General features: G+C 38.1%; 1 protein-coding gene and 1 long non-coding RNA gene across 2 annotated transcripts in view; one reads left to right on the forward strand and one right to left on the reverse strand.

The window, feature by feature from the left end:
- Positions 1 to 16,458, reverse strand: part of zbtb26 (zinc finger and BTB domain containing 26) — a 1,115,122-nt gene that overhangs the window by 604,593 nt on the left and 494,071 nt on the right. The window lies entirely within an intron of this gene.
- Positions 2,935 to 6,062, forward strand: LOC108166564 (uncharacterized). The gene is made up of 4 exons (XR_001776911.1): positions 2,935 to 3,065; positions 3,163 to 3,285; positions 4,931 to 5,050; positions 5,566 to 6,062. It is a non-coding gene; the product is annotated as an uncharacterized LOC108166564 (long non-coding RNA).

Raw genomic sequence — 16,458 nt, forward strand, 5'->3', positions numbered from 1 at the left:
CTTTTGTCTTTCAGCACTGTCTTGTTTTAGAGAACAGTTTTAAAAAGGGAATGAGAGGGCAACATGTGAGATGGAAATTTGCACAATCCACTCTTTTATGGACTGTCAAATTTAAAAAGATATTGAGATATTAACACCACAGCAAGTATTTAAACATGCTATCACTAAGGCATCTATAAAAATAGCTCAATATTCCTTAACATAAGATTTTAGTGGTTGTTTTGTCATCTTAGTGTTATGTCCTGGGTTGTTTTGAGTTGTTTGGAGGTTTGATTTATTAATTCTAGTTTCATTATTATTCTGTGTTCCTTTGTCTCTTTCTTTAATTAGATCAGTTTTGTTTCTGTTTTTTCTTTAGTTGAGCTCTTTCTTATTAACTCCAGATTCTCTTGTGTCTAGTTAATCTTTGTAACTAGTTTAACTATGTTCCTTATCTCTACTCATTCTTTTGTTAGATTTATTTTCTAGTCCCCTGTGTACTTTCCCCTCTTCTCAGCCTGCCGTCTGCTCTCACACCTGCAGTGCAGTCAGTTAGCCAATCAGCCCATGTCCATTGTTCCACATTCAGTCTCCTAGTATTTAAACACTTCTACTCCTCTCAGTCTTTGCTGGTTATTCCTGTTAAATCTAGTGTAAGTCAGTATTATAACATGTGAATCTGACAATGGATTCATTCATGTTACTCTTTTTTGTTCCACATCTTATTGATATTTATACAGAGCAAACATGACAACTGATCAAGATTTAATATACGAACATTTTGTGGTATCTGGGAAGTATGTGGATAAAATGTTGACCACAAATGCAAATGACTTACTAATAACTTAGAAGGTACAATACTTATATTGTCTTTAATTAGTTTTACTTATGGTTAACTTCATGTTTTAGTTGTGATGCTATTGTTTTGAAGGGACCATTTCTTGTTTAACTGTTAGCGCAAAAGTAGCCTTCTAGATAGAGACAAAAGGTGCATATATGAAGTAAATATCTACTTATTTTAAATAGTGCAATTTAAACTGGGCATTTGTTTAATTACATGCCAAAAATAAAGTTAATTTACATTTTAAACATCATGTTAAGTTAAAATTAATCAGTAAAGTATGCTACAACTAATATGGCTTATCTTAATTACAATACATTTTTTCTTTGTCTTTTTTCTAACAGAGTTCATATGGGTAATTTTAAAATTAGTTCTGGTATTTTCAAACATTATAATGTTATTATAATAGTACATGCAGAGTGATTAAAAAAATACCAAAACAGACAAATAAGAAAACACAATCATGGACAATCATGTTTCTGATCGACGCGAGTGTTGACTGAACAGATGATTCTCTAGGCTTAACTAAGCATGGCTGTTGGCCTGGTTGCTGCTTTTGTGTATCCGAATTGACGCTTAATTGGGCAAGGATATCTGGAAAATCCTGGCTTAATCTGCTATCCTAGTTTTGTGAAACAACCCTCGTGGTTTGCTTTCACGCTGTCAAACAATTCAAACCATTTGAGAAACCTGTTCCCCCCTCACCTTTGGTGGTGCTGCACCAGGAACCACTGAGGAAACAACACAAAACTTCAGGAGAAGATGAGCACAACTTCCTTCTTCGAACAAAAATAGTGGCATCAGATTTTAGTGGTTGTCGGATTTCTCTTTTGTCTTTGGCAAAAGACCACAAATCATTTCCCCTGTTAGTGCCAGTCTCGCATGTTTGTTGTGGTTAGAGTTACCCAGAATGCTTTGCACTATAATTAGCTTCCTCCTTTTGAAGTATTCTCCAGTCCAGTTGGCCTTCACATATGCATTTGAACCACAGTAGAGTTCACTTCAACTGAACTGAGACCTAGACAAAACAGAGGTTGCTTTTTTTTTGGTCCGAATCAGAGTTTGATTTTGCATTCACATCTTCACAAATTAACCAAGCATTCTAGACAAATGAACAAGAGTTTGATTAAAGTGGACTAAACAGGGCTGGTGTGAAACCCCCCTAAAAACAATTTTGCCCTGACCTATACTCAAGCTAGAAACTCATTTGTTGTAAAACAATCTGTCCTACCTTTGTAATATTTTTAAAATTAGAGAGTTGAACTATTCAATTAATACTCTTTATTATGGAGTGAAAGCTTCTTTAATCACGATCACAGGACAAAAAATGGGATTTTCGACAGCTATTGACACCTTGTCCTGCCGTGTGTATGGAGATTGAAGGCTTTCGGCAAGAGGTTTTTGTCAGAGTCGAACACTGCCAAAAATGGTCAAAAACGCTGTGTGTCCGTGTTCCCCTCTCCCCGTGTGCTTAGCAGAGGTTTTCGTATTTAAATGAAGTTGCTGACAGCCATGCAAATGCAAATCAACTGTTGAGCACCGCCTTTTGACTCTTATTCATTTTGTAGCTAACCCTTTTTACCTTCTGTTCACCATAAAGAAGTATGTTTGAAGAAAGAATATTAAAACAATTTATCTTATCCATTAAATTATAATAAAAATAAAATATACTGTCACATAACTTTTGAAAAAATAACTTTTAGAATGTAATTTTTTTCTGTCAACTTTCATTTAACACTCCAGTCCAGTTGGTGGCAGTAATGCGCTTTCATAGTCGGCAGCCGCCATTAAACTCCAGAGGAAGGGTTTACGAAAGGGTGAACGAAAATACCAGTGTGTTGTGTGAAATGGTGGAAAAAGTCCTATTTCACGCAGTTACCTTTTCAGTATCGTTTTGATATTAAGCAATGTTCTGGCGGAAAACAACAGATGACACCGCGGCGGTTCAACAAGACTGAACTCACGGTAAGAAAGCTTTTATGAGTAGCGAGCACGTGGAGCGAGGCGAGTTGCTGAGTTGCTTTGTTTCTTACAGAAAGCGGTCTGTCATTTTCTTAATGCCGAAACAAGTGTAGGGTGAGATTTTGTATTGTAATTTCTATTACATGTGATGTTCTGAACTCTTAAAAATACTCGCATCTTTGATTTTTTTCAGACCTGAAACATGGCCAAGCCGTACCAGCCAGACCTCAGACCACGGTGCCGAGGAGCTCTTACGGAGTCCACCAGGACGAACAGAAATTCAGTAAGTTATGATTTCACATTTAGTGAATAGTGAACACTCACATATTTGTAAGGAAAACTGATCTTCCCGTTATTTTATTTATTTTGTTATAACGCAGTACAGCAAGGCAGAGTGTGGAAAGCAGTAGAGATCTACAAAATGGCGGACGGAGGACAGATCTGAGGACGAAGTCATGAAGCCGTTATGTATGATCACTGTGTTGATTCCCGACTGTATAATGGTTGGTTGAGAATAATTTTAACTTATTTACTTATGCGTTTTTGAGAAAGCGATATACACTGCTCAAAAAAATAAAGGGAACACTTAAACAACACAATATAACTTCAAGTAAATCAAACTTCTGTGAAATAAAACTGTCCACTTAGGAAGCAACACTGATTGACAATCAATTTTCCCTGCTGTTGTGCAAATGGAATAGACAACAGATGGAAATTATTGGCAATTAGCAAGATACACTCAATAAAGGAGTGGTTCTGCAGGTGGGGACCACAGACCACTTCTCAGTACCTATGCTGTCTGGCTGATGTTTTGGTCAGTTTTGAATGTTGGTGGTGCATTCACACTCGTGGTAGCATGAGACGGACTCTACAACCCACACAAGTGGCTCAGGTAGTGCAGCTCATCCAAGATGGCACATCAATGCGAGCTGTGGCAAGAAGGTTTGCTGTGTCTGTCAGCGTAGTGTCCAGAGGCTGGAGGCGCTATCAGGAGACAGGCCAGCACACCAGGAGACGTGGAGGAGGCCGTAGGAATGGCAACAACCCAGCAGCAGGACCGCTACCTCCGCCTTTGTGCAAGAAGGAACAGGAGGAGCACTGCCAGAGCCCTGCAAAATGACCTCCAGCAGGCCACAAATGTACATGTGTCTGCACAAACGGTTAGAAACCGACTCCATGAGGATGGTATGAGGGCCCGACGTCCACAGATGGGGTTGTGCTCATAGCCCAACACCGTGCAGGACACTTGGCATTTGCCAGAGAACACCAGGATTGGCAAATTCGCCACTGGCGCCTTGTGCTCTTCACAGATGAAAGCAGGTTCACACTGAGCACATGTGACAGACGTGACAGAGTCTGGAGACGCCGTGGAGAGCTGTCTGCTGCCTGCAACATCCTTCAGCATGACCGGTTTGGCAGTGGGTCAGTAATRGTGTGGGGTGGCATTTCTTTGGAGGGCCGCACAGCCCTCCATGTGCTCACCAGAGGTAGCCTGACAGCCATTAGGTACCGAGATGAGATCGTCAGACCCCTTGTGAGACCATACGCTGGTGCGGTTGGCCCTGGGTTCCTCCTAATGCAGGACAATGCTAGACCTCATCTGGCTGGAGTGTGTCAGCAGTTCCTGCAAGATGAAGACCTGAATCCGATTGAGCACATCTGGGACATCATGTCTCGCTCCATCCACCAACGTCACGTTGCACCACAGACTGTCCAGGAGTTGGTGGATGCTTTAGTCCAGGTCTGGGAGGAGWTCCCTCAGGAGACCATCAGGACCTCATCAGGAGCATGCCCAGGCATTGTAGGGAGGTCATACAGGCACGTGGAGGCCACAGACAATACTGAACCTCATTTTGACTTGTTTTAAGGACATTACATGAAACACACTACACAGCCTGTAGTGTGTTTTTTCACTTTAATTTTGTGTGTGGCTCCAAATCCAGGCCTCCATTGGTTAATAAATTTGATTYCCATTGATGATTTTTGTGTGATTTTGTTGTCAGCACATTCAACTTTGTACAGAACAAAGTATTCAATGAGAATATTTCATTCATTCAGATCTAGGATGTGTTATTTGAGTGTTCCCTTTATTTTTTTGAGCAGTGTATTTGCTACAATATTTTTTTAATTTTACATTTATTTCCACAGACTCCACAGAATGGGAGTCACATTTGTGTCAATCAGACTCTTCAGGAACGTTCTGATGTCCGTGATGAGGACAGAGATGCAGTTGCATCAGTGATGCAGTTGCATCACACACAGTTCTGTGTGAGTATCTACTATTTTAGAATGTTGATTGTATTTTATGCTTCAATATTGTTTATGTACATAATGTAATTATGCTATGTATTGACAAGTCATAAAAATGGTTTCCAGCTGCATCCAGGACCTACTGCCAGTCATCCGGATGTAGCTAAAGAAAGAAGCAGATAAGATGTATTACTAATCTAGAGATGTCACAATTCCTTGAATGATTAAAGTACTGTGATTTATTCAAATCCATCAAAGCAAATTATCTGCCTCAGAGTTTGTTGAACTATGTTTTACTATTTATTACCAACTGCTTTTAATTCTTTTTTTCTTCCAATTGTTTCCAAGTGTTTTCTCTTTTTAATTAAAGTTTTTATTTTTTGTAAGAATGTATTAATGTGTTTTTTTGTTTGTTTGTTTTAATGTCTTATGTGTGCATACTAAGCTGGAAATTGCCAAACAATTTCACTGTAGTTTCATAATGACTAAAAGATGCCTGTAGCTCATAATGATTGTCTGTTCTGTGTTAACAGCTGATGGAGGAAGGCAGAGAGTACTGGCAGCAGAGGAGGTGGCATTCTGGGAGTATGGCAGCTATGAGGTGGTGTCAGGATGGACCCCAAGTTCCTCCAACCAGGAGCTCAGTGACATCAGGACTACATTACAGGAAGATACATCACTCCCCCCTCCAAGGATTCCACAATCGACAGATTTCAACTCCCATGAGTGAAAATGTAGACTGTCGATTGCTGTCGATATCTGCTGCTGAGTAGCTGCGTTCGCGTCAGAATACAGGGTCAAAAATCCCACTTTTCGTCCAGTGGATGGAGATATCTTTTGCTGAACATTTCTGTTCAGTTTTTATTGAGCAGAAAATGACAACAGGTGATAAAGGCAACAGCTGTTCGCAACCTAGCAACCGAAATCAACAAAATTCAAGATAGTGACAAAAGAAAGAACTATATCCTGTTAAGCATTGTTCAAAATAAAAGACTTCCTATCTCCAAATAAATAATGCTTCACACTTAAATATGTTTCAATTCACCTTTTGTAATTACATACAATCATGTTAAATTCAGCGAATATAAATTATCATGTAAGTTATGCTTAACATATAGTTGTAAATAAGTCACTTATGTATGCTGTGAAGAAGTCACAACACCCTTTGCTGTAGAAATCATGTTATTCATGCTATTGGGTCTTTAAGTGTTTTTCACATAGTAAAAACACTTAAAATTTTAAAGTCCAGTTAAAATTGTGCATCTAAATATACCACCAATAATAACTATATTGTTATAAATTGTGTCCTATAAATTCTGATTCCCAAGACTTCATCCTCTGTGCAATCAATTGCCTTTTCTGGACTTGTATTCTGCTTAACTGAGTTTTAAACAAAAAGGTAACTTTGAATAAATACGTCTATGGTTGGCTCATGTTAACTGCCTGGTGGATACATATCGGCTATGAAGTTTCTTGAAGTCATGAGTGAAATGTTATAACTGATCAAATGAGTAGTTGCAGTCATATGTCCACAACTTTTGAATGATTATGATCAGAGCAAACAATTTTACAAGCCAACATGAAGTAATGCCTAATATATACATTGCTGAAGTCATGGCTGATCAATTTATTTTAAATAAAAATTTGGAAACATTGGACCAAACAATTTTTAAGGAGAACAGATGACCAGTAACAGCTAAGCATCCTGGGATTTATGCACATTAAATGATAACGTTATTAATTTTCTTTCAGGATCCCGGGTTGTTTGTTTTGTACTTTGATTTCTTTTTTGCTTCATTATTATTTTGCATTTCTTTCTTATTTTGTTTAGGACTGTCTTGTTCCTGTTTTTCATTTAGTTAGTGTTTTTAACTGTTTATTTCTTCTAGTTATTTTTGGTTACTCTAGTTTTATTAGGTTTCTTTAGGCTAGTTATTCTTCAGTGTTCGATAGATTTCTGCTCCCCTGTGTACTTTCCCTCGCTCCCTGTGCCACTTTCTCTCTCTCTCTCCTCAGTCTGCCTCCTGCTCTCTTCACTCACACCTGCAACCAGATAGCTCATCAGCCCAGGTCTTTTGTTCAGCATTCAACCTCCTCAGTATTTAAGCTTAGCATTCTCAGACGTACCTTGTCAGATCTTCTCGTCTTCTCCCATCTGTTCCCTGTCGTCACCCCTCAGATTTCATAGCTGTGTGCCTTTTGGATCTTTTTTCTGTAAGTTTCTTCATCTTTTTTATTAAAATCACAAAAAACTCAGTGCTCCACGCCCACTGCATTTGGGTCCTCTCAACAACACTCAACATGACATTTTGATGGGCAAAGCAAAGATGAAGGAAGGTAGGGCACTGGATGGAAACACCAAATGTCAAATGTAATAAGTCTCAGTGTGACTCTGCACTGCAGTGACTGTCAGTTTAAGATCTGTTTCCAGGCAACAGACTATTATTTTAGTCTCTGGATAGACGCTTGAGGATGATGTGGGCAAAAAAGCTTTACCTTTCTGCATACACCAGCCTTAGTTATACTCATTTTTTAAAGCAAAGCTGCTTAGCTACTGGTCATCTGTTTTCCTTTGTGAAAAGAAAAATGTGTCTTAGTTATCAACATGCTGTAAGTGGTTATATGGGTTAACATAAGAAGTCTGGGTCCCAAGGGTATTCACTGCACACAGTTATTTGATTTGCTCCTGCAGCCACAGCTTAGTCCTGACTAAGTGCTGTGCAGAGGCATATGGCCAGGCTTGTGCGGGCCTAATTACAGACATTATCTCATTTGCTATTGTAAGGGACTGTTGTGCCATCTTCCACTTATTTAATTAGTCTTTTCACATGTTGGATGTGGGCAGCTTAGGAGGAAAATGTGACATATGGAAAGAAAAATGTACACTTTGTAGTTCTGGTTGGATATTTAAATAATTGAAGTTTTTTTTTCTTGCTACAGATTAATTTGTCAAACAATTAGCTGTCCTTTTTTACATTTGGTGGCGCTAATCACAAATATTCTGAAACATTCTTTACATTGCCAGTCTACTGTCTTTTCCCATTTAACTTGATGGCTTAAAAGAGCCTCCTACTCCTGGCTTCCACTCCACTTGATCACCTCATTTGCATTTTATATTGGTAAATCAAATTAAGCACCGGCAGCTTTTAACATGATTGACTGCAGCCAGGGCTGCTCAGATGGGACTTATTCTGCACAGAAAATTAGACCATTTAATGTGCAGAGCAGAGAGCTTGGCTCCCCTCACATTCAGCAAATCACATTCACTCAGCTAATTAAAATGATTTTTCCCTTCTTTTTGTCGGTGTTTGCCAAAGGGCTTTGATAGATTTCCCCACCTGCTATTTTACTGTACATCTCATTTTCCTGCACTCTCTCTCCACCATTGACCTCTCCACACTGTGATTCTGCTATTCTCTGACTGACATACATTATTTCTGTTTAGCTATATTCTCTATCACATACATAGGAAACATTCTTAAACTTAAGTTTTAAGAATTATTTAACTTCAACCATGTTATTTTGTAATAACTAAAATTGTGCCTAAAGTATTTTAATTGTAGTTAAATTATAGAAAATCATAATATGAAGTGCTAGATGTGTAGTATTATGTGGTCAAGTGGAACAACTGCAGGTATATTCTGTACACTTTTAAAATATCTTTACAATGTATTCTAAAAATATAAGCATTATATATTTCAATTATTAGTACTGTGATTTTTTTTTCTTCACAGTAACCAATTAAAGTTTTGGCTTATTATAATTGCTAAGTACACTTCACTGCTATGCAACTTTCTACATTATATGATTCACTATAGTACTGCAAACATATCAGCCTTCAGTATACAGAAGGATGAATTACATAAGGGACTACTCAACACACTTTAAAAGGTGAAAAAAATACTTTGTATATTCACATTTTTATATACAATATACTTTCACAGAATTATACAAAACATCAATATATTAAGTTTATAGACAATAATATAGAAAAATTAGTACAATAAAAACAAAACTTGAGAAAATGTGGAAAATATTTCACCAAGAACAGAATATAGTTTTAATTCAATGACACAGAACTGTATTCCAGTATTATTCCAGACAAACTGACATTTCTCATCCTAAGAACAGTGAGGATCAATGGCAGAACATTCCCGTTCACTGCACACACAAAAACACAACCCCATTGATCTTATTGAAGTTTGATTCTACTGTTGGGTCTAGATGCTACTTTATATGATCAATTTTACAGGTTATTTTATGCATTGTTACTGCTAAACCAAAATGTTCAGCCATGGGGAAATGGGATGATCTCAAGTTACCTCAGCAACGACACGTTACAGAAACCTCCAAAAATAAATAAAACAGTAGAGCAATTAAACACAAAGTACCATACTTGTATTTTAAAGAGCACTAAACAGCTTTGAAAAAAGTACAACTTACAATTTTAGGATGATGTGGACTCACTCTGTATGTGGCATCATCAGAACTGGTGTGATGACGATGCAGGGTGAAAAAACATTTCTGGGTGCCTTCTTTGCCTGTATGTGTGTATGGTGAAAGTAGAATATATAGTCACCAATATCATAAAATCAGTTGATGATGGCATTAACTTTTAAGAGTGGACTTAAGGGGGACCAATTTAAAGTTGTACACCCATTATCCAACACGCTTATCCTTGCAGGGTTTTGAGGGGGGCTAGTGCCCATCTCCAACAGTCAACCCCAGATAAGAGGTGGGGTTCATCCTGGGCAGGTCACCAGACCATAGCAGCAGTGGGCTATATGCCACGGACTTCCGTTTTAGCACTTGCGCATTTTTTTGCCACATAGAATGGTTCCGGTGCACAGGCAACAGTATGTTAACAGTGGCTCCTCAGTAGCTGCAGGACTATTAATGATGCTTATATAATTATTCAGACGTCCTGAAACGCTCCAACAACAACAAAGGATTTAAGCTGGATGTGTCAAACTTCACAATAACTTTGAAGTTAATAAATTGTTTGTATTCACCATAATGCCTCATATGTCTGACGTAGCTAACGGGGACAAGCTTAGAAAGGTGCTATGTAAGCGTTAAGTGTTTTGATTATCTGTGCAGTGTGCAATCTACATATCTATGCTTTATATATATATCTATATAAACATATAGATCTGTCTATATTGTGCCCAAACTATCAGTCGAAGCTGAAGTTAGCTTCCGAATGTAGCATCTAATTTGTAAAATAGCTAATTTTTTACTATTTTGAGCTTTTTTTAATGTGTTGTACTTTAAAAACAACACCTAGACATTTCAAACCTAACAACATTATTCTGTACTAACAGCAGAATAAATAAAACATTTGTGAAACCTTCTGATTGATTTGTGAAATTTGTAAAATGTCAATAATGGATTCCAGAACGCATTAGATCTGAATTATTAATTTGGCATTATTTTTTATTTTAACTTTCCGTTTTCTTTCTTTTTTTTAAATCTTTATTATAGTTGGAGTTGGACAGGAGTTCTGTTGATGGCTTCCTGGAGGGAGGGATCGGCTGAGATAATGTTACCAACAACCTTTCTCCTGCTATTAACTTTTCTGCTTTACTTTATATAGAAATTCTTTCTATCAGTTGCTCTGTTTCCATTTTGCTCTATTTTTTTATTTTTACCTTAATGCTTACCTGATCAGTTGAGGTGGAAATGAACATCCTCTTGATTACTGACAAATGTCAGAACCACATGGACAGAGCTGGTTACATCAGATCAATCTGAATCTTTATTTCTCATTAAAACGACTTCTTGTAATTTTAAGACATTGTTATAAAATTGCATCTTTATTCTGCTGTAACGATGACTGCATTCTTGTAATTAAAAATTCTTGTACCCTGACCGTAATGCTCCCTTATACAACTCACAGAACAGATGATTGAAATAAAGGCACTTTTTGAAACTATTTTCTGTGATTTCATTATAGAAATTGAGGACGGGAGGAATCGATTAAAATCAAATCTGGTATGAAAAAAATCTTGTAAGTTATATCATCCAGCCTTATTCAGCATATTAAGTTATATGACTAACTACATATTACTTAATATTCACATTTCTTTGCTGATCTTACCTAAATGTGTTGCATTTTAACATCTCACTTGAATTTCTGATCTACATGCAAATACTTGATATAACGTAAACACTGAGAAATGGGGGAAAAAAGGTTTGTGAAATGTAGAGAAGAAAGTCAAACAAAGTCTGTCAGCAGGTCCAGGTGCTTGGATCCAATGGAAAAATAATCGGCATAACGATCATGGCTCAGAAAYACATCACGAGGTGTTACGATGCAAACCTGAAAAATTAAAAAACAAAAAACTGATAAGCGTTCATATTTAACTGCACAACGAAATTAAAACTAATAAATCCTCAGCTCTTTGAGAGTTTTGCTTGAAAATAAATTGACAATATCTCAGGAAATTAAATGTTTAAGTGAAATAGTTCTGGTATCAAAAAAACTGCAWAAAATGTTTCAGAGGTGTAACAACACTGAAGTTACTGAGTACGAGTGAACTGAAATATTTACTACTTAGAAGATGCATGTTAAAATCTGAATACTCTTTTGAAAGTGTGCAGCTGAAATTAATTTAAACTACTAGCAGACAAAGCACAGTGTTCGCCTGATATCTGTACCAACAGTAAGACAAAAAATGAGGCATTAGTTTATAAAAGTGGAGACAAACCTAAATTTACCATTTTAAAAACAAGCAGTGAGAGGATGTAACTTCATAACCTCATTTTCTAAGCAGAATCTGAGGGGGAAAAAAAAGAGAAATCACGTTGTGTAAAGCAAGAACAGAAGGTTTTTTATGTGGATTGATGACACTTAAACAGCTGTAAAGCGAAGGTTTTGGACCTTAACCCTTCTAGACTGGACCGTGTCGTTGCCGACATCTCTAAATTTGCAGTATCGTAATTCCGCCACACGTAGCGCTATCTGAAAAATTCCAACGGTTTCTGAAAGGGCAGACGTTGCACTTTCCAGCAAGTATCGGGTTAATACTGAAACTTCGCAGCTGCAGCTGCAGAGAGCGTAATTATTCCGAGGGGGGTTGGGGGGGGGGCACTCGTTTAATAGACGATATATTGCGAAAATAACTTGCTGGATATTGAAAGTTCCGGTTGTTATGGATACATGGGTAAATATATCATCTCACAGGACATTTAAAGAACTACTTACAATTAAAATAAGGAAGATTTATTTAGGCAGACACTCGAAAATCCTGCGCAACAGGGTTAATCTGACTGACTTGTGTGGTTTGGATCGGGCTGAAGCGTTGCTGCTCTCGGCTGTAATTAAATTACCGTGCTCGGTATCACTCCGACTACATGTTAAATGTATTTTATATAATTGTCACATAAAAAAAGATAAGGAATTGCCTAAAAATAATTTCATAATCAGTATGACACAAACCCATACATCAACACACAGGTATTGACTTACCTTGTGCTGTTCACAACTTGTTCCCATAGCAGTGGATTTCCTCCGGCATTATTTTCCTCCAACACATTATTGGAGATTGGAGTAGCTCGCAGATATTTTAAGTTTGCATCTTGTTCATGGTACAGCTTTTGCAGCTTTGGCCAAGAACTATAGGAGCAAGCAGGACCCGGAACAGTATTTATGCCCTATGTGGCATAAATTCAAACGGAAATACGTCACCACCTCTCGTGGCATATACCCCATTAGTGCACAAAAGAGAAATGATAGATTAACAAGGGAATAAATTCTGTTAAATTATTTTCTAATCAAGACATGTTTATAAGCACTTTGTACTGTTAACACACCAGTGTCTGCTCTGAAAATGTAACCAGGAAAAAAAACAACTACACCATGAAAAGGTTGTGGAGACATTCATCCTCGAAACTGGTGTGGTGATCTTGTGGAGCCATGGCTGTTTTCTGAGACAGTGAAAAATTTAGGTTTAGTTATACCTGATCCACTAGCGGAACAAGTCAGCATCGGGCCGGGGGGCGGGCCAATTACCGGGCCCCTAACGAATCACCGGGCCCCTTACGTGCATCAGCTGCTGGAAACTGTCAAGGGGGGGCGGGGGGGGGGGGGTTAACATTAAATACACCGTTCTCAACAGGTGAGGGCGCACTTTTTCCGTATATAATCAGACATTTAAGCAACTTGAAACCATTCCTCCCTCCCTGGCACCTCCAGACCCGGGCCCCCATCCGGTCCGGTTCGGGGGGGCAGCCGCCCCCCCAGGCCCCCCTATAGCTCCGCCCCTGACCTGATCCCTGGCTTGATTTGCTTAGACTGCAAAAATATGTTGAAGATAAAAACAATGATAAACGAGTTACAATAACAGTTACACAATATCAGTCTCTTTAACATACTGACCTCAATTAAAATCAGGTTAATTTAGGAATAAAACTATATTATGTTGCAAAACACGGAGCCACAGAGCCATTTAACTTAACATTAAGTTGAGTGATTGTTTTAAACCACCAACCAGAGCAGCAGAGATCTATTCAGACTGGGTGGAAAGAGAAGAGAAGTCTTTCTGGTCACCAGCTCTTGATGACTGAAATATTTAGTAAGTATAATCTCATCCATCCATCCATCCATTTTCTATACACCTTTGTCCCTACTGGGGTCAGGAGGGTTGCTGGTGCCTCTCCAGCTAACGTTCTGGGCAAGAGGCGGGGTCACCCTGGACAGGTCGCCAGTCTGTCGAATCTCATGTGCCTTTCAGTCTAAAATTGTGTGAATTGTTGTATATTATCCTATAGCTGGACTTTGTTATGCATGTTTCTCTGGAGCCAATGAAACATTTTGTTTCATAAAACCATGAATAATACACATCTCAGTTTAAAATATATATATTTTGTCTGTTTTTCAAGGGCTGTACCAAAGAACTAAGCGTCTGATTCAGAACACCAAAAGTTTTAAGGCTCAAGGTTGTCTGGTTTGTTTCTTTGTTTTGTTTTTTTTTTATTATTATTATTTTKTGAATGTGTCAATGCTCATAAAATAATTTCTGGTGTAAATAAATTTTAAAATTATATTTTAAGCACCGGGTTACTTTGCTGACTTTGCTTTGATTTTTCATTATTGTGAATGTCTTTTCTAAAAACCCATTGTGTTAAAATGTATACTGTGCTGTTTTACTTTGTTCTAAGAAGGTTTCATGTTGTTTTGGTACATATGTATAAATAAATGTGATTATCATATTTTGTTTTTTAATGTTAATACTATAAAATTAATAAATTCTTTTCCAAGTGTTTTTAAGTGGTTGTCATCGATTTTACAATTTATTACATTAGATTAATATGTCTTGGAAACAGAAGACAACCATCCCATGTGAAAACAGTAAGTGTGGGGCCAGCTTTCCTTTTCTACATTTTGTTAAAACATTTGATTAATATCCTATGGTAATGGAAGACAACTGTTCCTCATGAAAACCTTGCATTCCAATAAAATTGCTGCTATGTCAGCATTTCCACGGACCTAGCATAACCATTATATAGCTTTTGATTTTTGAATAAAATGCGAAAGTCCACTGAAAGTCTAATGGTGGTCTATTTTGCGTCCGGTGGACGTCCTTTGGAGTTTCATTTGGATGTTGATCAAACGTAATCACCGGACGTTCGGCGGACGTTCAATACAACATTTACCGGACGTGCTCCAAACATTCAATGCTAGTTGGGAAAGTCAAGAGAGCGTTTGGGCAGTGGTCGAGAGGAGATGAGTAGAGCTTGYGAGTCTCAAGTCTGGTTTAGACAGAAAGATTTAAGAATTGTCGGCCGATTCTCCAAACCTCTGTGACCACAGAGCTGATAAAAGAACAACAGGTTCGATCGTTTCGTGTCTCCAAGGCAGGAGCAACACGAACCGATTCCASTCAMGAACATCCCGATTCCAGAGGATAATCCAGTAAAACCCCCAACATAGCGGGAATTTAGAATAACCAAACACGGATGACGATGTAGAAGCAATAGTGATAGTTTGTGGAGTCATTTTAAGAGATAAAAGACGTAATAAAAAGAAAAGGCGGTGGATGAAAGACGATGGTAGGAGCCGCTCTATTTGCTGCACTGTGATTTGGAGGTGACTGTGTTTTTTCATAGTTAACATTTTTAACTGAATAAGCATAATAATGACCATTTAGATTTAATAATAAACATTTCCACATATCATCTCCGATATCTACAGGACTCTCAGTTGCGCGATATGTCAGCTGTTTGGGATTCCCCTCTGTTCTTACGTCACCACACTTTCTGATTTGGCTACCTGTCCCATTCAACAGGTTGTATTCTCGTTCCCCCTCACCCCCCGGGTCCCAACAAAATTTCCAAGTCTTGACCGGTCCGCGATAATAAAAAAAGTTGGGAACCACTGCTTTAGCACATGCTAGTAGCAACACGAAGGATCAGCACTTTTACCGTTAGTTACCGTTCGGAAACTACCGTAATCAGTTCTGTTAATAATGGCAACTTTTTCTTTTTCAACCCTAATAAATGTGATATTCAATTGACCTGTTATGACTCAAATTTTGGGTGTCCGCCCCCCGCTGCTGCTGTTGCATTGGTGTGGAAAACCTGGAGCGGCAGAGATATCTGCGGCTTAGATGTGTATGTTTACTGGTTTAAAAAAAAACTTTGGGGTTGTGGCTTATAGTCCAGTGCGGCTCATAGTTAGTAAAATACGAACTATAATCCTTCCTGGATTTATTCTGTGAAAAACCCAGAGAGGGTTATTTGGTTATTATTTCATTATTAGTGTTATTATTTATTTCCTGACTTTTGTTATGTGAAGAACCCAGAGAATGTTATTTGATTGTGCTTTCTGGAAAACAATATATATTTTACATTTAGGCACTCCTGCAATCGTCACACTTTTTCTGTGACAACCTGACTCAGGCCCCCCACCTGAGAAGGGAAAAGTTATGTGGCCCTCACAGAAAAAAGTTTGGGGACCCCTGTATTAGAAGAATGTAAAACTGAAGATGCCTTCTGTTATGATATACGAAATGGCTGATGTTCGACCCAAAAGCAGAGATGGAGATAACCAATGATTTTGGAGGTTTAATGAAAAGATACAAGTTACAAAAATCACAGGGAGCCAAGGCAAAAACATAAACCAAAAAATCTATTGATGGAAACTGAGGGGTCACGAGGAGAACATGGGGTCGAACAAGGAAGTGACTAGAGTAGATGAAAGGATTTGGCAAGTAGTGAGTGAGAAAGAGAGGCTTCAATGAGGTTTAAATGAAGAGGTTGAATACTGAACAAAAAACCTGGGCTGATGAGAAAACTGACTGTAGGTGTGACTGAAGGAAGCAGAAGACAAACAGAGAAGAGGGAGAAAGAAAGTGGCAGGGGGGGCAAGGGAAAGAACACAGGGGAACAAGAAGTATTTCTAACGCTAAAGAATAACTGGACTA

The sequence above is a fragment of the Poecilia reticulata genome, linkage group LG9 (genome assembly GCF_000633615.1).
Source record: "Poecilia reticulata strain Guanapo linkage group LG9, Guppy_female_1.0+MT, whole genome shotgun sequence".
In the NCBI taxonomy this organism is placed as follows: Eukaryota; Metazoa; Chordata; class Actinopteri; order Cyprinodontiformes; family Poeciliidae; genus Poecilia; species Poecilia reticulata.